At 42.3% G+C, this 26,910-nt stretch overlaps 1 long non-coding RNA gene across 1 annotated transcript; it reads left to right on the top strand.

Moving 5' to 3' along the window:
- LOC112644782 (uncharacterized) lies at positions 1-26,803 on the top strand. The gene is made up of 4 exons (XR_004809617.2): positions 1-684; positions 1,287-1,396; positions 21,642-21,814; positions 25,415-26,803. It is a non-coding gene; the product is annotated as an uncharacterized LOC112644782 (long non-coding RNA).
- Positions 26,804-26,910: the final 107 nt, after the last annotated feature.

Raw genomic sequence — 26,910 nt, 5'->3', positions numbered from 1 at the left:
CAGAATTTGTGATTTAGTAGGTGTAGTTTGGAGCCTAAGAGTCTTCATTTTTTAACAAGTTTCCAGGTGATGTGGACCGTGCTAGTCCCAGGACCATGTTTTGAAAGTCAGGGTTTTATGCGTTAGGGAAATAAACCCTTTGTTTTTTAAACCACTACTATTTTGGGGGTATTCTATTAAAGAGGTGTTCAATGCCTTACTTAACTTTAGCTCTTTTTGCTAAGTTATCAAGAGCAGCAAAATGATTAGAAAGCCACTCAAAGTGAAGCAGAGAGATGGGGTGAATTGCAGATTGAATCTTGGGCTTCTGTACCACTCATTCGTCAAATGAGTGCTGAGAACCTAGTATGTGCTAGGCATATACAAAAACAACATGAAGACCTGGGCTGTGATTTAACAACAGTTACCTCCTTCCTGATAATCCTGTGGAATTCTGTTGAGTCAGATTCATTATGACCAGTGTCTGCAAGAGCGTGATGAGCTAAGCCAGTGATTTCCTGTCACTCAGTCTGGAAATGGGGAGAGAGACAGACTGGCATTGGCTGGAGGGGTCCTGAGAGGCTGTCAGACACGGTGGTAATCAGCTTCACTTGTACACTGGCATCCCCCAAGGAGCTTAAAAATTCTGATGCCTGGGTTCTGTCTCCCTGGATTCTGATTCAATTCGTCTGTGGTGGACCCTGGGTATGTGGATTGTTGAAGGGTTTCCCTTGATGAATCTAATGTTGAAAAACCCTGATCTAAACCAATTCAGAAACATGAGGTGACTGCCCCCCAAGTGACCTAGAGGGTCAGAGGCAGGTCTCGTGCTGTCCGCAGAGTGCTCCTCCGGTGCCTGGCTGGCCCTCAGAACCTGCCCCAGGCTGGGTACACCACCAGGTTAATTCTTCCTCCCCCTTAATTGTCAGCGAGGTAGGATGTGTGGTGCTGTAAGCACACCTCTGCTCCCAGCTCAGTGACAGAGCTTACTGCAGCTCATCAGTTTCCCTAACAAGATTTTCCTTGGTGACAGTGAAACAAATCATTTTAATTAGCATTAGATAATGAATTTAAATGGCATTGAAGTAATTCCAAAATCTGCCTTAACTGCCCCAAATAACATCATGCAGGAGGTACTCTAGTGGGATTTATGGTTGAAAAACGGCTATGCTAAGGACACAACTGAAAGGTTTCCTTGCATAGGGTTATCCTCCCTGGTTTTATTTTGTACAAACAGTCCGGTTAGCACAGAGACTGGCCGAGCTGCAAGGATTTAGATGTTGTTTGGTGTCCTTGCCCTTTATCAGGTGTGCACATCTCATCTGCTTGTCCTCCTAATGTGGCTGTGACCCTCCGCTTAGACCATGCTGTTAACAGGGAGCTCATTCTCAAGCTCCTGAGAAGCCCTCTCCACTCTGTAAAGTCCTTCCTTAGACTCAGCTGAGATGGTACCCCTGTCATTTGTCCCTTTGATCCCAGTTCTCTTTGGGAATTCATTGCCTGCCCCTCAGTGCCAGGGGCAACATCTCTGGGTGTCCCAAGGGGTTTGAATAGCCGTTGTGTTTGGGATGAATACTGCTGCTGTTAGCCTCTGACTGGTGGGACTGGGAAAAGAACACATTGTCCTCCTGGCCCTGAAAGAGCTGCAAGTCAGGTGCCCTTCCCCTTCAACTTCCATGAAATTGGCAGTGGATAGGTTTGATTTCCCTAGGTTTTTCCTTGATAGGTTTTTTTTCCCTTGAAAAAGGGAAAGGAACAATCTTATCAAACTGTAAGTCATGGGGCCATCTGTATGCCTGTCTAGCTGTTAGTGTCGTGCTATTTTGACGTAGAAAAAGGGGCTCTGCCTTCTTTCACTAATTGGCCAGACCCCACTGTAGACTGTCTATTCCTAGACCTTAGCAGCTTTATGATTATGGGATTGCACGAGTGACAGACTCAAAGGTGACAGTCTTCTTGCATCACTTGAATGTACATTTTATAAAGTGAGATAGTAGAAGACTTACATAAGGGCTTTTCTATGGGCAAAGATCAAAGTATTTTGTTCAGTCTCTATCTGAAACAGTATTTTTGGAGTTAAAAGACGGAGGTACTATAGCCACATTCTGTGTTTCTTTGATCAGCTCTGACACCAACTGGTGTCAACTTGGGTGCTAATCACCCAGAGTTAGAGTGGGGCCTCTGTGGGTTCAAAGGCATGGTCCCCAACTAGAGTGCCCTTTCCTCAGATGCCAGCCACACTTTGGGAGTCCCCAGACCACTGTGCTTCTAACAACTGGCTACCAATTCAGAGGTTCCCACAGCACTGTTTTGATAAAGTGATGCATAGAACTCAGGACAGCACTGTGCTCATGACTACTGTTCTATCACAAAGAATTGGCATTAGGACTAGCCAAATGAAGAGCTGCATAGGGCAAGGCTTGGGAGGGCCTGAATGCAGAGCTTCCTTGTCCTCTCCCAATGGAATCAGGGTGCACCATCCTCTGTATACATCTACGGGTTTACTAGTTGGGAAGTTCCACTCAGCTCGATGCCTAGAGTTCTTACTGGAATTTCCTTATGTAGGCATGATTGGTTGGATCATGACTTGAACTCTCTCTACCTTCCCTCCTTGGAGGTTGGACTGGCTCAAAGCCCCACCCTCTAATCACATGTCTTACTGGTAACCAGCACCATCCAGGGTCATTGCATCTCTTAACCATAATCTCCAGTGTAATACAAGAGGCTCATGAATAGCAAAGACCCTTCCATTACTTAGGAAATTCCAGGGAATTTGTCTGTCTTCTAGGAACCAAGACCAAAGGCTGGTCAAACTTCTTATTGTATAACAAGACCGAATCTACCAAATGCACTTTAGAGTAGAGGGAGGTTGGAGTCAGGTGCTGTCGACAGTGCACCCACTTTCCACTCTGTCAACATGTGGCCCAAAGTGGATGCAAAATGGGAGAATTGCTTTATTTGGTCACCATACTTCTTTCAAAGGATTTTGCGATGCTGGTATTTAAATGATTGTACTCTATATTGTGCATCATTAAATTCATATATTTATACATATATCCTATGTATCAACCCATAATCTACATTAACATGCCATATAGGTAATTTTCAAGTTGATTTTGGCTAGATGTGGTTTTACCTTACCCACTGACTTGAAAACCTAACTTCCATGTAAAACACTATTCTATTAAGCCAATTCTTCTATGGCTTTCCAGAAGTTGGATTATTCAAATCCTGTTTGAACCTTTTTGGTAACCAGTTGCTCCTGGATTTAAGGGTCCACCCATTCAATTGTTGGACAGCTTAATGGTTTGATAGTAACCATGGTCCCCTGACTCAACCTGCTATAGTCACACAGAGTACACCATCTGTTAGAAGAAGACTTCAGATATTTGAAGACTGATATCCTGTGTGCTATGAAGTCATCCTTTTTTTTTTTTTTTGTAAGCAATCATTCTCTGATTTCTTCAACTATTTTTCATATGTTCTTCTACATAGATGGTTTTAGTACAACCTCATCAGCCTTCCTGTGGATATTTAATGTCCCTTGTAAAGTGGTGTGCCAAGAACTGAATACGATACTCCAAGAGTGGTTAAACACTTATAACATAGCTCTTAATTTACTGATGGGACATTCTAGGCCCATTAATTCAATCATCTTGCGATTACACTTTTTAAGCTTTAATTATAATTTCTCTGCCTTTTCACAGATGAAGTAAATGTACTTGGTAGACACATGTCCCTGGGATGCCCAGCACACATCTCCTTTCCTGCTGGTAATGCATCATGAATTTTCCTTGGGCTAGCCAGCCACTTCCCCATTCTCAGTCTCTATACCCAGAGTTGAGAATGTAACCCAGGCTAAACAGTGTTCTATTCCCCTTACCAAGGTGATTGGATCTTTTGCTCAAAGTATTAGGAAAGAAGGTTTCTTTCCACTGAGGTTGCCATATTGATATAAGAGCCTTGAGCTCTACCACTGGATGAAGCCAACAGGGTGGAAAGCAGATGAGCAGGATTGCAACCGAGGGAGAGACTGAGTTTTGTGACGTCAGTAGTCCAGCTTCCAACTCTGTCTGAAGCCAGATCTAACCTGGACTTGACAGTTACTTGAAATTGGTGTAAGCAAACAAAAAAAGAAAAACAACAACAAACCCAGCAATCTTTTTAGTCAAGGGTCCTAACTAATACAACTATTTTCCATTCAGTAAATGTTTAACAACCAGTCCTTTCAGGGAAGAGAAAGGAAAAGCCTTGATTTATAGTGCTAACTACTTTCTGTAGTTGAAATACCCCTCGGGAACAATTACAAGCTAACAATGTCAATGTCGTCCTAAGTTTTCTGAAAACTCAGTGATCAGCTCTCACAAGGTAGCTTCAGCACATTATTGCTTCTGTGTCTATACTCAAGTTACTAATACAAAATTGATCGAGACTAAGCCAAGGATTAAGCTCAGAAGCCAATGAGAAATTTCCTCTGCTCTCTAACTGGACATGGACACAGCAATCAACATCCTCTGGGCAAATCCAACAAGCTACAAATTTAGCTCTTTTTACTAACATCCAGCCCATGTTTCTACTTTGTCCATTATCATTAGAAAACATCAGAAATTTTGCTCATGGCAGGTATACATCCTTGGATCCCTGTCCCCTGTTGGTTCAGCCACCATGAGAAATAAAGTCATGGTGTCCTGACTTGTTCTTAATGACCCATGCTGCCTCCTGAAGATCACTGCTTTCCATTCTAAATGGCAAGCCACCTGCTAGAAGTTCTGGTGGGATTTTTATTGCTTGCCAGGGGTCTATCATTTCTGGAATCTGTCCCTCTTCCCACTTAGAAAACTTGAACATTGCCTGTGTCTAGTCTTCCCTCACTTATACAGATGATTTTGGGTATGTGCCATGGGAGAAATCAGAAATGATTAGAGTTGGAGTGTTTTATAACATTTGTCATTTTCTTTTTTGTAATTTTGCCAACATCTGTTTTCCTTCAACAGATCTGCTATTTCATAGGGGTCTAGAGGCCTGCCTTATGTAAAGAATCTGGAGTTTTATTCTCCAATCTTGAGATCTGTGTCTCCTTTAATAATGTTTGCTATAGGCTTTTTGATCAGAAGCATACTCCCACTGGTAGAACTTTGGTTTCTCTCTCCTTGTGCTTTACCTACATGCTCTTCACTGTGTATTTCAGGTCTGTGGATTTCCAAATAAGACTATACTCTTAAACATTTCATCTGACTCCCCTTTCCCTTCTACTAGGCATTTCTTTTAAATGATTGAACTATCCATGGGCCTCTCACCATTAGGTGAGATTATCAACCCACCAAGGTTTCAAAATACCTAAGACTATAGTTCTCATCTTGGATTGAAATTCCATGATAATTCCTACTTTTTGGGGGAAGGGGGGTACATCGATATAAAGACCTCTGAGGTCCTCATCACCAAAGCTAAACACATCTCTGTGGTTTCCTAGTTAGAATTACTGCCATTTTATCTGTCATTTTTATTTTGTGTTTTTATCTTTCAGTGTGAGGAACTTTCTCAAATTGGTAATCATGAACTGGCAGATACACTCTTGTGGATCCCCTGGTATTGGTGATACACCCACACCCCTGGCCTGGGCCATGGTTTTTTCATGGCTTTGTTATAGTTTTCCTAGCCAAAATGCTGTTCCTGGACACCATCTATACAACTAGCCCTTCACTTTCTAAAGCTCCTTGATTCAGCTGTCCTTGGAGGGAAAACAATATGAAAGTAAGGCCTATGTCACCAAGTTCCTCCATCACCAAACCAGGAAGTGGTAATGGCATAATGATTATAATGTTCAGAAGGGAATCCATTCATTGTTCTTGAGTTCTTTTTCCACCCTGGCTATTTGTGGACTATGTGACCTTGGACAAGCTCTCGGCTTTGCTTTTCTTTCTTATCCGATGGGTGAAAAAAGTCTGCTCTGCCCAGATCTGAGAGTCACGTTTAGAATGAAATGAGAAGATGTACATGAAAGACATGGTGAGTTGAGCATTACACACAACTGACAGGTAACATTATCAAGACTTCCTGTGAAGCACAGGATGTGAAATTGAACTGGATTTGTGGAATTTCATTATTTCATCCATCATGATCAGGAGGTCTTATTTCCCTGATTGAACATCACAGTGGAAGGAGAATCAAGACTGTGCAATTTGCTGAACTCATGAATCTTCATTTGATCTTGAGTTGGCATCTCCACTAGGAAAGGCACTCCACTAAACAGAGCAAGGCAGGTTTGGGACTGATGGGATTGTTGTCACTGTAGACCAGCCTAAATGAAATGGTGCCCACTGATAAGCACTGCAATTAAACTGCTTCCTATCACTTTAAATAAACCTTCTATTCATTCCTGGTCCCTGGAGAGTGGAGGGGGAGAAGAGAGAGAACTAAAAATACTGGCTTATGTTCATGTTGGTAATTTAATGTTGGTAATTTATAACTGATAAGACTAATTGCTGCCCTTCTTAGTGGGCTGTCTAGAAGGTTTGTTTAAAATCCAATGGCTACTCATAAAGTCTCAAGGAAGGGAGAGGTGCCAGGTCTGGGCCTGGTCTGTGCCATAATTCCTTACCAATTTGAAATAAAGACTAGCAATCAGGCTTTTACAAAGGACTTACAAGTTAAAGCTAAGTAACTGAAAAGCCATGGATTACATGGGAATATTATTTTGTGAATAATACTCAAAGACATGATTGTGAAAACACGGGACATAGGGAATGTGTTTCCCCCAACCCTGAGTCCTTGTCACCCCCACTGCCCAGCCAAAGATGCTTTAGTGCCCCTGAATGCATTAACCATGGATTTGCCATCAGATCTTCATCAGCATATGTGATTTTGATGGATAGACCACCAAGATATACAGTACAGACACAGTAGAGCAAACTGGAGTGGGGGAAACCATCTACAATCCTACCAAATTAACTGTCCTTCCAGCTCTTGTTCATAGCCATAGATATTTCCCACAGAGTAGAAACAAATTGGACAGCACTGTAAGATTCTTCCTAAACAGATTAAGCCCATTGTGATAGTATTGCAGAAGTCTGATTTCAGTCATTTTTAGGGCTCCGTGGCTTTCAACCCGGGTACACAGGAGAATCTTTGACAAACCTGGTGCAAGACTATGGGAGGGACCTGGTCCCTGGTCTGAGGTTGTCCCCATCATGGCCAGTGATGCTAAAGAGCTGGTTCTCTGCTGTCTGCTGGGCATGCCTGTCCCCTGAGAGCCCCTCAGAGTCCTCCACTATGATCTGGAATGCTGCTTCTGAGCTGTGGCAAGTAGGGTCCATGTGCCACGGTACTCCATAGTTGCCCTCTGGCAGGGACCCTGAGTATAGGCAGTGACTTGTGGAAACACAGGATGCTTCCTCTCTTCCCAGCCTCAGGCAGTTGTTATCACCCCACCAGAGAAACACAGAGACAGAAGCAGAGACATAGGCAGACTCCTTGCAGGGAGCCCAATGTGGGACTCAACTCCAGGATGCTGGGATCACGACCTAAGCCAAAGATAGATGCTCAACCCCTAGGCCACCCAGACACCCCTAGTTTTAACAACAAAAATTACCAAAATAATGTCATATACAAATAAATGCAAAAATGTAGATATAACATTTGGTGCCCTGCCTAACGGTTTGAGAAATGTGGCAAGGTGTTTAAAAAACCTGTAGAGGGAGGCCAGCTTGTGTCCAGGACTGAACCCTCAGGAGGGGCAGTGATGTCATGAAAGTTCATAGGTGGTCAGCCTTATAAACTCTGAATCATAATTCTGTCGTTATCCAGCGGATGATTGATCTCTTAGACTGTTAACCAAGCTCACAGAGCCCAGTGCATAAACCAGAATGTCAACTTAGTGATTTGTATCATGAGCATATAACTGTCAAGCAGATCAAAGCTTATGTAAGGTCAATTAGTAGAGATTCATCAAGTGTCTGCTGTTGTAAATACAGCCATGAACAGACACACGAGGTCTCTGCCCTTGCGTCATAGAATCTGTTGGTCTATTTACCCTCTTTCTGTAGGAAAGCTGCTTTTGTGAGCCTGAAATTAAAGCAAAGGTGGTGAGGTGAGTGATCTTGAACAGGTAATGGCATCTTAATATCCTTCTTTGATAGTCCAAGAGTGCACCTGTCCAAAGCCTTTCCTCTGGAAGATGCCAGAAACAACGTCTAATTTGAGGTCCCAAATCTTTTTTTTTTATTAACTCTATCTAGACTTCTCATTTCTAAAAAATGAAAATCTATTTTAAAAGTTCAGAGAAGTGGTCATCATCCATACTGAGATGAACCACTTGACCCATTTATTTTCAATCTTCCTTTAAAATAGAATCACTACAATGGCTTTTAAAAAAAATAGTATGCTCAATAATTCAGAGAAGTACATAGATAATTGAATGAACAACTATCCAAAATATGCCACCCAGGAATACCCCCATTACTGATGTTACTTGAACAACTGCCCATGAACACACACAGTTTGAGGAAAATGTGGGTAGATTACATGGTAACAACCCTTATTTAAAAACAATGCCCTGAGGGATCCCTGGGTGGCTCAGTGGTTTGGCGCCTGCCTTTGGCCCAGGGCACGATCCTGGAGTCCTGGGATCGAGTCCCACATCGGGTTCCAGCATGGAGCCTGCTTCTCCTTCTTCCTGTCCCTGTCTCTCTCTCTCTCTCTCTATCAAGAATAAATAATCTTAAAAAATTAAATAAAAAATAAAAACAATGCCCTGCTATACATGTTATTTTTAGATGAAAATAAATGGAAGTTTACCTAAGTTAATAGCAGAATAGAAACAAGTAAGCAAAAATTATTTAAGAGCTAGTATTTCTTGAAAGATACATTTAAAAAAAATTATGAGAAACATTAAGAATTCAGAGGTGTTCTCTAAGTTTATGTGCCAATTTTAAATTGTATCAACTGCTTCCCTGTTTAAAACCTAACCCTTGAACATTGATTCTTCTGTCACCCCTTCTCCAAACTTCCGATTCTGTTATGTTTATTGTTTTATATATGAACATGTGGATTCATTTAATGACTGGCTTCATAATGCTCACCCTGTCATCACCACTCCTGTGACTTCTGGGATTAGCTGCATATTCCATGTGATTCAGCGTTTAGTCCCCTCTTTTGTCTTTGTGTCTTCACTGCTCAGTTCCAGATACTGGTTCTGTATTGGTTGACGTCTTTCGTATATTAAGATATTCTGTCTGTTGTCTTTGTTTTTTGTTTTTTTTTTTGTTTCTGTTTTTTGTCTTTGTTTTTTAAAGAATGTCTAGGCTGGGTATAATATCAAGGAGTTACACTTTCTCCTCCCCCCCGCCCCCACACACACTTTGTAAGAACTTTGCTTGTCATTCAGCATTGAAATGGAGCTGAGGAGGAGTCTGGAGACAGGTTGAATTTCAACCCTTGCAGGTGGTTTGTTTTTTTGCCTCCATACTTACATTCTTTATTTTGCATATTCCGTGGCTTAAAAGGGAGCTCTATCCAGAATTTGGGGTCGAGGCCATGTTGGGTTCTGTGCTCAATGGGGAGTCTGCTTGGGATTCTTTCTCTCCCTCTGCCTCTTCCCCCATTTGTGAACTTGCACTTGTTCAGTCTCTTGTGTGCATGTGCTCTCACTCTCTCTCAAATAGACTTTCAAATAGATAAGGAAATATATACATTCTAAAAAATTAGTATACCACTTATCTGTTTCTTTCTAGATTTCAGCATATTTGTGCTAATTCTCTGGATTTTGTAAACACACAAGTATAGCTTTTGGAGTAGCAGGGGAAGGTTGAAAGTTGGACTTCTGAACTGCTCCACATAACTGTTTTCTTATGTTCTTGGCTCCTGGTTTGTAAGTTTTATTACATTATTTTTCTTTTCTTGTTTGATGGCTGTTGATTTGTTTTGAGTTGGGTAGCCCACTTTTTTGCTTTTTTAATAAATTTATTTAGGGAGGGAATACTTAAGATGCTATTTGGGTCTGTTCTCTTAACCACAGGAGCCCCTCATACACTAGATTCAGATACCTTAATATCACAGTCTAGACTACAAAGCTTGACTGACTTTCTTGTCTATGAAGTTAACTGTGTGGTTCTTCAAATTATCACTCTTTGAAATAGAACATGATTAATGACTTGAAATCGAGGTTAATGATCATCAGGAAGTGATATGCAAAGGGCTAAAATGGTGCTTTGGTTTAGGTGTGGCAGTTCCCACCCCTATTTAAATTAATTTTAACTACTTTAAACCATTATTAATATTTAACTGACTTCTAACTATGCTAAATTTCCAGACTCCATATGTTTATAATTTTTATTTTATTTTTTATTTTATTTTATTTTATTTTTTGTTTGTAATTTTTTTAACAGAAAACTCAGAATGGGAAAGGGGAAAGAGGAATTAGAAGTCTTATTTTTTTTTTAAAGATTTCATTTATTTTAGAGACTGTATGAGCAGAGAGTGAGGGAGAGAGAGCGAATCTCAAGCAGACTCCATGCTAAGCGCAGAGCCTGATGTGAGTTTCAATCCCAGGACCCTAGATCATGATCTGAGCCAAAATCAGGAGTCAAGTGCTCAAGAAACTGAGCCCTGCCCCAGGCACCTCTAGAGGTCTTACTCTTAATCTCCACCCCCCCCCCCCCCCGCCCCGGCTCAACAGTATCATAGCCATGGTCAATGGTGTTACACTTTAGGAGTTTAATTTTTCACTTAATTATATTCATTCAGACACAACCTGGCAATTTGAAGAAAGATCTATGGGTGAGATTTACCCAAATACTTTGAGATGGGGTCAGTAGTTTTTCCCCCTTCTCCAGTTTGAGAGCTGCTTTGAAGTCAGTAGCTCCCCTGAGCAAGCTGCTATCTGCTGTCTCTGTTTAACAACACCCCCTGCTCTCTCCCCCCACCAAAAGAACAGTATAAGTACTGGGCATTCTGACATATCTTAGCTACTCAAGATACAAAATTGTCTTCTTGGTGCTAGCATCCCTTGTGACAAGCAGCATCCCTTTACCTGATCCATCCTGAGATGAGAAACTCGAGCAACGGACTTGAACTACTCTGGGAACTTCAAAAGGCAGCTGGAAAAATAGATAGGAATTGGAGATGAAGGCTGTATCTGGAAGTGTGTGTAGCAAGATCCTGAAAGGTGAACAAAAACATTCAGGGCTTTCCATTTTGGCAGCCTGTCCTGGATTCCTTGGATCTTAGAGGCCGACTTCACATCTATGAAGATACAAAATTAGGAACCTAGAGAGAGAAAGGGTCTAGGTCAAGGTATCCCAGCAAGGTCACATTGAATGTAACGATTATAACCAGATTTCCTGTCTCTCATTCTGGTCTCACCACCCAGCCTGGAGTTTTAGATCAGAAAGCAAGGGAAGTGAGAGAAACAAGTGTTGCTTTATTTTGATGGAGGGAATAAAATTGGAAAACTCCTAGGAAAGTTGAAAGTATCCTACATATATTCCTTACCTAGATTAGCTGATTGTTTTGTATTTGCCTCTCCCTCTCCTCCCTCTCCTCCCTCTCCTCCCTCTCCCTCCTCTCCTCCCTCTCCTCCCTCTCCTCCCTCTCCCTCCCTCTCCTCCCTCTCCTCCCTCTCCTCCTCTCCTCCCTCTCTCCTCCCCTCTCCTCCCTCTCCTCCCTCTCCTCCCTCTCCTCCCTCTCCTCCCTCTCCTCCCTCTCCTCCCTCTCCTCCCTCTCCTCCCTCTCCTCCCTCTCCTCTCCTCCCTCTCCTCCTCTCCTCCCTCTCCTCCCTCTCCTCCCTCTCCTCCCTCTCCTCCCTCTCCTCCCTCTCCTCCCTCTCTCTCCATTTATTAATGAGAAACACAGAGAGAGAGAGAGGCAGAGGCACAGGCAGAGGGAGAAGCAGGCTCCATGCAGGGAGCCCGACGTGGGACTTGATCCCAGGTCTCCAGGATCGTGCCCTGGGCCGAAGGCAAGCGTCAAACCGCTGAGCCACCCAGGGATCCCTCTTTCTTTCTTTAAATATATTGATGTATATGCATTATATATATATATTACAACTATCTGAAGGTCAACTGGAGAGATGTCCCTTTGTCCCTAAATACATACATGTGTCTTTCCTTAGACAAGGACATTTTCTCACACAAAGTACAATTCTCCAAACCGTGGTATAAAACTGTTTCCTAATCCATAGTCCATATTCCAATTTTGTCAGTTGTTCTGGTAATGTTAATGCCCTTGATGGTTTCTTTTTTCTGGCTTAAGGTCTAATCCAGAATCAAATATGGCATCTAGTTGTTGTACCTCTTTAGTTTCCTTTACCTGGAATAGTTCTTCAGCAACTTTTTTTTTTTTTCATTCTTGACCTTTATTTTTAAAGATCACTGAGGAGTTATTCCAGCATGCCTCTTGACTTGTGTTTGCCAGATGAAATTCAGAGTTTGCATCTAGGGTAGGAATAGGAGGGAAGTAAGGTTGTATCCCAGGTATGTCAAGAGGCACCTTCCTTTGGTTACATCTATTGGTGATAACTAAGAAGCATCTGTCTTGTCAAATTCAAAGCTACTTTTTTTCATAAGAATAAGTAAAATCTTTATTACTTGTTCATGAGAGACACACAGAGAGGGGCAGAGACACAGGCAGAGGGAAAAGTAGGCTCCATGCAGGGAGCCCGATGTGGGACTTGATCCCAGGACTCCAGGGTCATGCCCTGGGCTGAAGGGTGGTGCTAAACTGCTGAGCCACCGGGCTGCTCTAAATAAAATCTTAAAAAAAAAAAAAAAAAAAAAAGAAAAGAAAATATCTTTTGAAGGTAAAAGTCAAGCAGGTTTCCTTGCAGCCCATGATAAAAGACCTGGCTTCCTCAAACTGTGACCCAAATGTGCTGTGTGTGGCCCCTGCCCAGACTGCGTTGTTACTCCCATGGAAACTGGCCAGTTTCCATTCTTGTGCACATGTCCCAGCACCATTTATTGCAGAGACTACTTCCTCCCACTATATGTTCTTGCTTCCTCTGTTGTAGATGAATTGACCATACACCTTGGGTTTGTTTCTGGGCTCTCTATTCTGTTCCATTGATCTATTTTTGTGCCTGTACCCTACTGTTTGGATAACTACAGTATGTCTTTATAGTATGACTTGAAGTCAGGGAACATGATATCTCCACCTTTGCTCTTCTTTTTCAATCTGGCTTTGGCTATTTGGGATCTTTTGTGGTTTCATACACATTTTAGTAGTAGTCTAGTTCTGTGAAATATATTATTTTTTAAAAGACTTATTTATTTTTAGAGACAGAGAGAGTATGGAACAGGGCAGAGGGAGAGAGAAACTCAAGAAGACTCTGTGCTGAGTATGGGGCCCATTGCAGGGCTCAGTCTCACAACACTGGGATCACAGCCTGAACCGAAGCCGTGAGTCAAATGCTCAGCTGACTGAACCACCCCAACACCCCAATGCCATTGGTATTTTGATAGGGTTGTATTGAGTCTATAGATAAGCATGGACATTTTAACAACATTAGTCCTTCCAATCTCTGAGCATGGAATATCTTTCAATTTATTTGTGTCATCTTCAGTTCTTTTCATCTGTGTCTTACAGAATACAGATCTTTTACCTCCTTAGTTAAATTTATTAATGCATATTCTTCTTGATGCAATTGTAAATGGGATTATTTTCTTACTCTTTCTGCTAGTTTATTAGTGTATAGAATGCAACAGATTCCTGTATATTTGTTTTGTATTCTGCATATTCAATGAATTCATTTAGCTTGATAGTTTTTGGTGGAGACTTTACAAATATTTTTTTAAAAGATTTTATTCATCCTTGAGACAGACACACACACACACACACACACACACACACACACACAGAGAGAGAGAGAGAGAGAGAGAGAGAGAGAGAGAGACAGAGACACAGGCAGAGGGAGAAACAGGCTCCATGCAGGGAGCCCAACGTGGGAATCGATACCCGGTCCCCAGGATCAGGCCCTGGGCTGAGGTGGCACTAAACTGCTGAACCACCCAGGCTGCCCATTTACAAATATTTTTACATGAAGAAATTTTTCAAAAACAAAACAAAAACAAACAAAAAGGTTTAAAAAATACTTCAGTTTGGAAATTTTGTTTAAAAATTAGGAGATGCCTAGAAATATTTTACAAAGGGTAAAATATCTTGAATTGAGCAAAGTATTGTTAATAAAATATGAGGCCCCTCTAAAAAAATTGAAAATCAATTCAAAATTTGAAAAATTCCAAGTACTTCTCTTTAGCTTTATAGAAGTCGTGTTAGAAAGGATACTGGCCAATTAACATTTTCGGTACATTTTATATCAAAGGACTTCCAAATTTATGGAAAAATATCAATTTAAAGTGACTCTAAATTCATGATAGAGTTTTTCATCTTTTACCTGTCAAGGAAGAACTTCTTCCAAAAAACGATTAGTTTGTATCATGATGAATAGTGCTCCAGCTGCGTTAGGTCCAAAGTCTGGATTTTTTTGTAATATCAAAACAAGATAGAGGTATCCCTTACTACTTCATTCTGAATTTTATCTGAGATCTGGAAAAGGCTACCCTTAAAGGGCCACCTTGTTCTCACCTATTCTGAGCTAAGACTCACGTCTACCTTTCCTCAGTGATTATGACGCTCTCGCTTAGCTGGCAGTATATCTCAAGGCCTCCTCCCATTCCTTGAAAAGAAATATTTTCCCCTTCAAAGAAAAGGAAAGGGGGCTTATTTATTTCTTTATAGAAGGAAATGTTACAAAAATATGCTAAAAGATACACGTATTCAGTATCCATAAGGCAATAATCCATTGTATTTTCATCTCAAAATTTTTGCCTTTCTATAAACTAGAATTGTTTGCATCCTGTTAGACCTCCAAAAGTTAACTTCTAGCTCTACAGAATTGCAAAATAGTCAATGAAAAGTATAGACCTCTTCAGAATCAGATAACCTTGGAGAGTTCCTCTAAATATCTAACATTCTTTGAAAAGGACACTTACTCATCTTCTTGCCCGTTACAAAATTTTTCACTATTTTTCCTGACATATTTAAATTGTGTGGATTTAAAATCTGCAAGGTAAAATTCTGTACACCAAAAACTTAGAGAATATAGTCATTTTCAACTGCCCACTATCCAATTATCAAATAAGAGAAAAATTTCCCCACCCCATATACATACATAGGCATACTTAGACCCCCAAAAAATGAATTCCATTCATTTTTCTTGACAACAGATAGTCTAGACTTGAGCTTTTGGAGGTAGACAGGCATATACAGAGACGCTGTGTGTCTGGAACACAGTGTTTTGGCACCTGTAGAAATGTACCTATTAACTTGTATCCTCTGCTTACCCCTAGGGAAGCCATAAGAAGCAGATACACAAAACTGAAATTCTGTGACTTGTCTTGTGTTAAAATGCACACTTGGCCTTAGCCCAACTATTCCATCCTTGGAAGGCTTTAAATGCAAAGAGACCATCGTCTTCCTGATACCTTCACAGACTCTAGGGTAATGACTTCAACACCTTTTTTGGAGGATGCACTTCAACCTGTAATACACCTCAACTCCTGTTCTTGCAAGACAAGCACATCTGCGTTCAGATGTATATTGCCTTGTTGCCATTAATCCTAGAGTTAAAAATTGAAATCTGTACCCAGGCCCTAGGCAGAGGGATAAAAGGAACCTTGGTATTTTTTTTCCTACCCTTTCTGTCTTCTTGGTCCTTATTGTTCCATCCCATGCCTTCAGGCAGTCTGAGCCTGAAGATCTTAGATCTTAGTGAGAAAAAGTTGTCAAACGCTCCCCTGTTGCTCTCTGCTCTGGGATCCAAATCCTGTCTGCTCTCAGCACAGCAGAGCTGCTCTCTGCTTTCTACCTGGTGAGTCCTGAGTTAGGAGGGACGGGGTGTATGGGGTTGCTTCAGGGCATTGAGGGCTTCCTGGGAGGAGAGTGAGAAGTGGGCACAAGCCAAAAGTCAGAAAAAACCTGCCACCATGATTTTACTTCTTTTTTCTTTTTTCTTCCAGAAATGAGCCTATTAATAGGAAAAAAGCCACCACTATTTGTTAACTTGATATGCGGACCCAGGCCCTGTTCTTGGGCCTACATATATATGATCTAACTTTGTTGTCATTATCATAGTCCCTGTTTTATAGTTTACAAAGCATTTTCTTACCTTTATTGCATCCTTTTGAAAGGGTAGAAAAGATTCCATTCCCATTTGGGGGATGGGCAAGTGACCTAAGTGATGTAGGTAGAACTCAAACCTAGTTCACAGAAGCGGCCAGATTTTTCCTTGGGAGCAGCTTAAAGGTCCTACTCCACAAGAGCTATTTTATTCCTACCTGTTTGGGAATATTTTAGAATCTGCTTCTAAGGGTCAATGTGGAAGGCAGCCATGTCTTAGAGCCCTGCTCCATCATGATACTCATGTATAGCTTTCTCTCTCATACAGGCATACATATGAAACTTGTGATCTCGTTTGGGGGAAGAAACCATGGGTTTACCTTGATAAGCTCTCCTGAGGGATCTACTTTCTTTCCATCAGTGTAGCCCACCTTTTCCCAAGGGACCAATCCAAGGGCAGGCTCAGCCCAATGCTGTCATAATTCCTAGCTGGACCTTCTGTCTTGAGTCTTTGAAACCTATTCTTTGTGGATCACAAGGCTAACACATGAAGGTACTCTATGGAGAATTATGATGGTTTCTGCTTACATATTAACAATCTATTGCCGCATAACAAATTATCCCAAATTTAACAGCTTGAAGCAACATGTATGTGTTATCTCCTAGTTCCTTTGGGGCAGGAATCCTGGCTTCGATTAGGGTTCTGGTTTAGGATTAGCGTTCTGGCTTAGGATCTCTCATGAGGTTCCTTCAAGCTATCCCCTGGGCTTGCACCTCAAGGTGGTGGATCTGCTCACTCCTAGGGTGGGATTATTAGTAGGACTCAGTTCTCCTCTGGCTCTTGACTGATACCTCAGCATATGGGCTTCTCCATCACTTCTTAATGTCCTCATGACATGGCAGTTGGCTTTTGCTAGAGCAAGTGGTTCAGAGAGGTCCCAAGATGGAAGCTGCAGTCTTCTATTACCTAAGGTCTGGTGCAACCTACTATTACTTCTGCTGTAGTCTATTGATAACACAGATGAGCCCTAGTACTGTGTGGGAAGAGAATACGCAAGGGTGAAAATATCCAGAAGTAGGGGTCCCTATGGGCCATTTGTACGAAGGCTACCACAATTCGTCTATACAAATATCTCACAGTTTTTCAGAGAAATTCTCATATTGTTTTTAAACTTTGGTTTGAGTTTTTGTATTTTTTTAGCATGAATTTATCTTGCTTTTCCAATAAATCAAAAGCCTCTCAAGGAAAGAGAATACGACATTTCCAGATTTCTTGGCCTTCTCCCAACCCCAATCCTCCCAACCCACACCAGGAAACAAAACAAAGCAAAGATAAATGAAGCTCATGTGGATTTGGAAAGAGTATTCAGTGCAGGAATTAGGCAGGCTTCCTTACATTCTTGGCCTCAAATTTTGCCTCTGTAAAATGGGAGGCAGAGGAGGAAAGATGGGACCAGATATTCCCTGAGGACCCTTAGCATTGCAAGGGCATTTTCTAAAATAGATGGAACTCTCCCCATTTGACACATAGGGAAACAAAGGCAGAGTTGTGGCATTAACCCAAGGTCACCAGGGTAGTCTCTGACAAAGCTGGGAGCAGAACCCTGAGGACTGTGGGACTGGTTAAATCTGGGCCAGCCAGCATCTTATCTGTTGTCATAGTAGTGTTACCATTACTACTAGTTGTACTAGTTCTACGGCCCACAACCACCCCTGCTATTCATGTAGCATCTGCTAACGGCCACATCCATTTCAAGGGTTTGTGTTATCCATATGAGTCACAACAATCCTGTGCCATAGGAATTCTTCCCTTTATACAAGGGGAAAAATTAATCCTCAGTGAGTTTTACCTTGATGATTGATTCTAGGGCACCAAAGAAGGAGTGGAAAGCAAGAGTTTGAAATTTGGAGGCTGAGTTGAGGGCAAAGTGAAATAGGACACCCCAGAGGCAGGGTGACTTCATCACAGCCACCCATGACGTTTGGCAAGGCAGCTGCCCTACCTCATGCTGACTGGGTGAAGCAGCCTCCAGGGCCACCTGCGTGCAAAACAACCTTGACTCCATAGCTATCTAATGGCATCTGGGGCAGGTGGGCTACTATACTCTGAGCCAAGAATAAGCTGGGGAAAAAAGAGGTAGTATGCTTGCCCTACACATGACAGGGTGTCCTCCACTTCCAGGTGGCAGAAATGGCCACCACTGTGGTGGGACTGGAGAGAGAAGTGATGACTGAGGGATCTGTCCTAGGAGGAATCCTGCACCTCCCCAGGTCTGCCTTACGAGCAATCAGGGCCTCTGTCCTTTCCTTGCAGACCCCAGGCTGCTTCTGTCCCTAGTCTCAGGATATTTACCTCTCTTCTCCTGCATTTGGGCTACTCATAGTCTAGTCTCTGTTGCTCTCCAGTTCAGTGTGATCCCACCTCACCCCTTTGTGTGCTCCAGCTCCCAAAAGAAGGCCTTAGTAGCAGCTCTGACAACAGCTTAGAAAGTTCCTAATTTTCCCTGAGATAAGAGACCCCAGGATACAGAGGCCTGGTGATTCACTTGAGAAATAGCTAGGGATAAAAAGAAGGGAATTGCTTTCTTATGTGTTGGGGTGTCTTCCAGCAAGGAGAAGGCAAAACGTCACAGTTCTTTACGTTATCCTTCCATTTATTCAGTTACAGGAGACCGACATACCTGGTGTTACTCTCCAAATCTTACATCTCCAAAATGAGGCTCAGGCAGGTTAAATAACTAACCCCAGGTCATACCTGTAGTGAGAGGCGGAGTCAGGATCTGAACTGAGATACATGTAACCTGAGCCACAGGCCATGGGTCTAATATCTGAGTGCCCATGACAGGCTGGATTCTATCTTCTGGATGTTTTCTGGACGTTGTCTAATTTTAAGCCTTGCAACAACCTTGTGAGATAGGTATTACTGGACCACTTCACGGATTATGAAACTTGCTTAGCAAGGTTAAGTAACTTGCCCAAGGACACAGAGCTAGGATGTGGCAGGAGTCAAGAGGAGGTTGGAATGTAGGGCCTGCCTTCCCTCAGTCTCCAGGGCCAAGAGGGAATTCTAAGTACTGGGTGCTCCAGATAAGATTCTCTCTTGTCCCTACTCTGTGCTTCTATCAATATGAGAGATGGTGAATCCAGGACTTCATGTCTTCCCCACCTTCCATACCCACAGCTTCACTACCACCACCTGCCCGGAGACCAGCAGGACCATCTCACTGCCTCTTCATCCATGTTTGTGCAAGTGCCATATGAAGCTTGGACCTCCAACATCAGCACCTGGACTTTGATTCTGACACGTCCTATTTCCACCCCAACTCCTACCCTTCCCAAGTTCTACAGCCCTTCCACTGGGGGCCTTGGAGCTAGCATCAATCATCATAATTCCCCCTATACCTTAACGTGTCCTTTGAATTTTGAATGCGCTCACTTACTAATAAATGTATTACATGTTTTGTAGTAGAGGCACCATTGGATGGGCCAATCAGCTATTGGGTGGTCTGTGCCATGTAGATTGTTGCGTGTCCTTGGTCCACCTGCACATTAAGTACTCTTTTTATTCTCCAGTGAAATGATGATGCTCAATGATATCTGGCTCTCCCCAGAGGACCCTGTTAACCTGCAGTCCTCTCAAGTAGTGGTGGTGGTTTCCATTCGAACAGCCCTTAACTACTGGGCCTGGAGTAAGATAAGTCTCCTCCTACCTCCCGATCATTCTACTCCAAACCAGATTTGAAATGCTAACCTCTCCCTTCTTAATACACTAGTGATTCCTTGAAGAGTAGGACCCAGGTCCCCATCATTCTCTTCAACACCACTCTTGTCCAGTTCTTGGTGACCTTAACACCTACATGGATGACACTTCCAGTGCCCTTGTCTCTGGGTTCCTTTAATGGCTCTTTTACTTCAGATTCTCACTAACATGCTTCTACTCCAGAATATACCACTAAGGGAACTAAAGCTGTACCTTAAAGTTGATTTCAAATGTTCTACTTTTTGTTTAGCACTTTCTATTTTTCCAGTTCACTGTTGTCTGAACTATGAAAATTCTTCTACAGCGCCAGGACCTACAATCCATCGATCCTTATGCCCACCCTAAGTATGCTGTCGCCCTAGGGTGTTCGTACTTGGGGTTTGTTCTTTCCTGCAAATACCTGCAGGGTTCACTCCTCTGCTCCTTAAAGGCTTCGCCCCAGCACCCTCCTTTGCCATCATTTTTTAACATTGCCCCCCCCCCCCCAGTATTGTTGTTCTATATGGATTATTTGTCTCAATGTACTTATCACTAAAATACTACCTATATTCCTTTTTATTTCTCTGGGCTGGAAGCCTTATGAGGGCAGGAAATCTTGTTCACTGTAGCTCAATGTCTAGAACAGTGCTTGGCACATGCATGGTTATTGATATTTATTATTGAAAAAGATATGCTAGGGCTACGTTTTTCAACCCAGGTCAGTTGGACTAGAAAATTCCTCCTTCCCATTTTTCTGAGGATGTAGGTGGAATGTCAGGGAAAGGAACCCCATCTCACCCAGATGAAAAACTCACCCAGATATGAGTGATTGGCAGGCAATATAGTATCAATTAAAATTTTGAAAAAAGATGAAAATTCAGGTAGGTTGCTGATCTCATGAAACTGTGAAACAAAAAATAAAAAAATAAAAGAAAATTAAAAAAACAACTATGAAACAGTCTTGTTGCTCTACTCTGCTCTTGCTCTTTTCCTTCTTGTCTTAATCTCCTGCTCTTCCCATTCTATATGTCTGTTTTCCTTCCCTCCATCCCTCCCTGCCTCTCATTTTGTTCTCACTCCTTGACCCCTTTTCTCTTCTCCTTAGCTTTCTTGAAGAACAAAGCAAATTATTTTTTGGAAAGAATTTTAATTTCCAAGGTGTAGGAAAAATGAAATTGTCCCTTTTCTTGAGGTTCCCTTGAGCATCCTGTGCTTTAATGAAATAAATGGCCTGAAGGAAGACATAGTGAGTGGAGGTCGGTTGGTGGGTCTGTCCGTGCTTGGGTTCTGTCTTCCTCTCTATTTGGCCTCAGCTCTAGGGGGATGGGCAGGACAGGGCAAACTTCTCACTGGTCCCTTGCCCTGTGCTATGTCTGAAATAGAACTAAATGACAGCCTAGAGATTTTGAAGAAATTTGAAGGAAGAGGGAGGGAGAAACCCCTCTTGATAGTGCATCCTGAAGCTGGTAGAAAAACAATTCTTTACCAGATGCCAAGTTTTAATCTCCATGCATGACCAGTTTTTTTCTCTCTGTCTCCATGAATTAACCTACAATAGTTGTAGTTGGTAGAACTGAGGGACAGGTCTGATGGTAGAGTACCTACCTCACCAGGGGAAGGAGAGGTGTCAGGAAAGTACACTGCAAATAATTTGACAGTCTTCACTGGGCAGTGTATGGAGCAGCATGGAAAGAACGAGGACTTTGGTTTCAGGTATAATTGAACTCAAATCCTTATTGCATTATTTTCAACCTTCCAAACCTTGTCAAATATGGCTCAACTGCTTTGTGCCTTATTTTCCTTTTCTGTCAAGTGGAGATACCAGTCCCCTCACTGGGTGATCATAAGGACTGAAGACGATGCATACTAATGACAACCAGGATGACCATGATGATTAATGTGAATTTGGATATTTATTATGGGACAGACTTTGTGCAAAGTGTGCCCTTTAGCTCACATACATCACCGGAGTATGCTTGGCACATGGTGAGCATTTAATACATTTTAAATAGACTTGTTATCTAGCACTTTGAAGGAGAGTAAGAAAATGACTTTGGGGGACATGAACATTTAAGACACATGAATATTTCAAGTCACTTCTCTAGTGTGAGATGGAGAAGTTTCAGCTTCCCTGGAACTTTGATACAAAAAGAAATGGATGAGGATCCTTTAATGGCTCAACCAAATGGATGAGGTTATGGCTGCAGAAAGAAGTCCAAAATCTGTGGCTTTACCCAATGAAGGTATATTTCTCATTCAGACTACATGTCTAATGGGGGTTAATCTGGTGTCTGCTCATTAGTCCTTCACAGAACTTGGCAAATGGATGCTCCATCTTGACATCTGTTTCCACAATTAACAACACATTAAAGGAGGAGGACTAGTATAGAGAAGCAGTAATCTGTATCTCTTTTGCTCATGTTTGGCCAAACCAAACCACTTGGCCACATATTAGTTGAACATAGTGGAGGCATGCAATCTACCGTGCATGTATTCAAAGAGCACTAAAATATTTGTGGACAGCCCAATGACTGTGGACACTAACAATCACCACACAAGGGCATGCCCTGGATGATGAGCATCACTGACATTCTGTTTTTACAAAATGAATAATAAAACCGAATGTGAACCAAGCACCTACCCTAGGATAGATATTGTGCCAGGTGCTTTTTGTTCATATAGCCGTTAATCCTCCCAAGAAGGTCTTAATAATCTCCATATTCTAACGAGGAAACTGGGACTCAGGGAGTTTCATTTACAAGGGCTTAATAGTATTAAGGATAGCATTAGCATGGTCTGCAGTTTTTCTGGATTTGTAGGGAAATCCTGTAAAAAGAAGAGTGCACTAGGAGGCTATAGAGACTGATTTCTTAATTTTTGAAATCTGAGCATGTGCCAGGATGGCAAATAGGTCTTGAGTGTCAGCTCTGACAGATCTGTGTTGGCTGCTAGAGAACTGTGATGAGAAGACTCTCTAATGGGAAGGAGTCATGTGATTAAGAATCTCTGCTCTGGGCATAAGAAGGGGGTAGCAACAGGGCAAACAGATGTGTGCCATCTCTGGGCATTTTTCTTAGCTTCTCTGGGTCTCAATTATATCACTTACAAAGGAAGGTGAATAAAACCTTCCCGGAATAAAGATAGGAGCCTGGCCAACATGATTTCTTGATGTCTTCAGAGGGCACCAAAACTTCTGTTTCTAGGCGCATATATTCCCACTTATTTTATGCACAGTGTTCCATCATGTAGTCATGAAAATCCATTAGTATGTGTGGGATGGAGCTGGGGAAGGGAATGCCACAGATTGTCGTTGAAAACTCATAAGGAGAGCAGAGCTAGAGGCCTTTGGCAGGAAGCATGAATCATTTATTGGCACTTAAGGATGCCAGTCATCACTGCCCTACCAAACAACTGTGAGCTGGATATACTCCTAGTCTATAAATCTAAGGGCTCTGTTTCTCAGTCTGGGGCAATATTTTGGGGAGGCATGAATCTTCAGATTAAAACCCCTCATCTTTTCAGAAGAATACAGCAATATATTTTTCTCAAGGTAGACGAGACACTAGTCAGGATTCCAATGGGAAATAGCACACTCAAAGGGTTTTTTTCGAGGAGATTATAATATTCTATTTACAGAGGTATGTTTGGGATTAGGGGGATCAACAGAGAATGGTAAGACGCTCAGTGACAAGGAACGGCAAGAGGCCATTAGCACTTGTAGGCCTGAAGGGACAATTAGAGGGGGGAAGGTAAGGTGTCCCTGGAACCCATGGGCAAACAGGAGGGTTGTTTAACTCGGGTCTGGCTGTAGGAACTCAGCTGCTGCTCAGGATAGTGGCACACAGGGAGGGGGCAGGGAGTAATGCCCAGAATGTTCTCTTATCTGTTGATATCCAGCTAGAGGGCAAGAGAGCCTGGGTGGTACAGACACAGGAGACAGACCCCTTGGACTCTGCAGTAGGGCAGAGAAGGGTGAATAATGAATCTAGAAGGATAGGTGGAAAAAGCCCAGCACACAAGAATAGACACATAAGGTAGAGTACTCATATGTTGAGTCACATCAGAGTTGAACAGGGAGGACTTGAACAGAGGGAATCACCTTCATCTTGATCTTGGGGGCCAGGAGATCAGCCTGAGAGAAGCAAGTTTGAAGCTCAGCAAAACTTAAACCTACTTTCCTGGACCTAGACTCTTAGGGAATACGGTTGTTGGTTTTTAGGTAATAATTTAATGTTTTCCCTTGTTCTTAAGAAAGGTGCCTGTGAATATGGCTGCTTATATCCTTGAAGCTGAGGTGAAATGAAGGAAATGTTTTTGGTCCAGGTTGGGTTAGAAGTTGAAGGAGATGGTATATGGTCTTGGGCTGGGCCAAGTGAGGGAGCCCAGAAGTCCCTCAGGGTGAAGCTTGGGACCCACCTAAGTGATAGACATGATTCTTTGAGAGCTCTTTCTGTTGTGCATGTTTTGGTAGACTTATCTTTGCTCTTCAACAAAGGAGGCTCTTCCAGGCCACCAATCAGGTTGATAGCATCTACTTCCAATGTGTCCTCTTTTTTTCCTGGAAAGGCATCCCAGCTTTGAGCCAGAACAGGGGACTGTCATGTTTTCTTCTTTTCTCAGGCCTACTACCCTCCCAAAAGCCAAACCCTCCTTCTAACCTCAGTGCAGATGCCCCCATGAGGGCAGAAAGGCCCATGACTGCATTGCCCAGTATGGCAGACTGTAGCCACGTGTGGCCATTCACAATTTAAATGAAATTAGGGACACTTGGTGGCTTAGCCTACAGTCTACTAAATGTGTCTCTTGATGCTCGGAGTTGTAAGTTTGAGCCCCATGCTGGGTGTAGAGATAACTTAAAATCTTTTTAAAAATAAATTTTAAATGAAATTAAACTTAAATTTAAAGATTTAGTTTCTGAATCACACTAGCCACATTTCAATTGCTCAACAGTCATTCCAGCTCTGTTGTATTAGACAGCACAAAACATTCTCATTCATTATAGAAAGTTCTGCTGGACAGACCAGTCTAGATCCTCCTCATAGCCCCAGATAGTTTTTTGAATCCTATTCCTGGACTATCTTCACCTACAGAATCCTCTATTTGGTAACAGGTGACCCTATCTGGGCTTGTATGGTTTTGTCCAGCCAGCAAAATATGCAGACCACATTTATTTAGTTCTTAACATGTGTGCAAAACAGTGTACTGAGGGTTGTTAATACATTGTAATTACCACACAGCCTGACAAAGACATAATTACCTCCACTTTAATGATGCAGAAACAAGCCCAGAGAATTTAAATGACCATACAACTGTTAGCTTATACGGTATGGAATTACCAATACTCGGCCATTTTTAATTCAACCTCCTAGTAAGTGGCAAAGCCAGGTTTCCCATCCAGATCCAACGACTATGTCAGGTTCAGTGTGGCCGAGCCTCTGTAAGTGACAACCTTGAGACCCACTTCATAGGGCTGTAAGGATTCAGTGAAATAATTATGGTTCTGTTCCTGGCATACAGTGGGGCTTGTAGAATTTTTATTTTTTGGTTTGGTTTTAACTCCCTTCTGTCATTCTTCTCTCTTGGAAGGTAGAGTACAGCTGTCTAAGCAGATGGGGGTGTGGAGTGGCACACCACCGTCTACTGGATCCCCTCCCAGGGACCTGGAACAGCTCATCTTCCTCACCAAGTGCTCTCCCACCTATCTTCGCCTACCCCACCAGTCCCCACCTCTCTCCATCAGGGCATCTCTTCTGCCCTGAGCCCAGGGAAAGTATATGATGGACATCGACTCTTCTCATCGTTCCCATTGCCCCTCACAGTCCAGCAAATGCACTTCATCAACAAACCTCTCCACTGGAGACCTCAGGAGGAGCTAGAAGATCAGAGGTGTACTGGAGGGGCTGCTGCTGCTGCCCTGAGCATGTCAGGTGATTATATAAGCTCTGTGCCAGACCTCCTGCATGCTGCAACTCTGGGTTCATGATTGTTTCTGGCAAGGAATCAGATTCGAAACTTCTCCCTCTTTTATTTAGTAAGAGGGAAGAGAAGTGCCACCCAGCTGAGCATCTTGCTGTTTGGGTTGAGCTTTAGGACTTGGGGGGGGTGGTAATTCCCATCCATATGAGGAAATTTTGTATCTCAAAAACAGTAGTGTTTGCTGGATAATAAATATGACATGCCTGCTTAAATTTGAACTGCAGATAAGCAATAGATTAATTTTTTGGTAGAAGTATATATGATGCAATATTTGGAACATATTTCTATTAAAAATATTTATCTGATGTGCAAATTTACCTGGACATCCTGTATATTATCTAGCAACCTTAGAGTAATTGGGCTTCTGTCTACCCTTCAGATGCCAGGTCACTTATGATTTTTGAAAAAACATTTGAGAGAGAGTATGTGTAAAAGAGCACAATCAAGGGGAAGGGCAGAGAGGGAGAAGCAGGTTCCCTACTTAGCAGGGAGTCCGATGTGTGGCACCATCCCAGGATCCCATTTATGATGATGTGAAAGATACCTGAGAATAAGGGGGACCCCATTTATGATGTGAAAGACACCTGGGAATAACGGAGATTTACATGTAATTTCCTGGCTGCATACTAGTTTTGTATTCATAGCTCTTTGTGAAGTTATTTAGACTCCTGGTTCTCAAAACATAGTCCTGGACCAGAAATGTCAGCATCACCTAGTATTTGGTAGAAATGCAAATAAATTGCCATGTCTCATCTCGGCCAATGAATCAGACACTCTGGGGGGTGGGGCTCGCAATCTGTCCAACAAACCCTCCAGGTGATGCTGATTCAGTTTGAGAACCAGAAATTTAGATTCTGAGCAATCAGATAGTCCTAGGCTTGAAACCCAGTCCCATCATTTACTGACCATGTCAACTTGGCGGAATTACTTACCCTCTCTGAGCCTCTGTGACCTCCTAAACAAACTTGAAATATAATACCTCAATTAGGATGCATTAAGAATTAAATGAAGTTACATAATATGAAATAAACCCCACAGCACCTGTCACTGTAAGAACACACAAAACAATTACTTATACTTTTATTGTACAAATATAGGTCCACTCG

This window comes from Canis lupus, chromosome 1 (genome assembly GCF_003254725.2).
Source record: "Canis lupus dingo isolate Sandy chromosome 1, ASM325472v2, whole genome shotgun sequence".
In the NCBI taxonomy this organism is placed as follows: Eukaryota; Metazoa; Chordata; class Mammalia; order Carnivora; family Canidae; genus Canis; species Canis lupus.
This window is presented reverse-complemented; position numbering and strand designations above follow the sequence as displayed.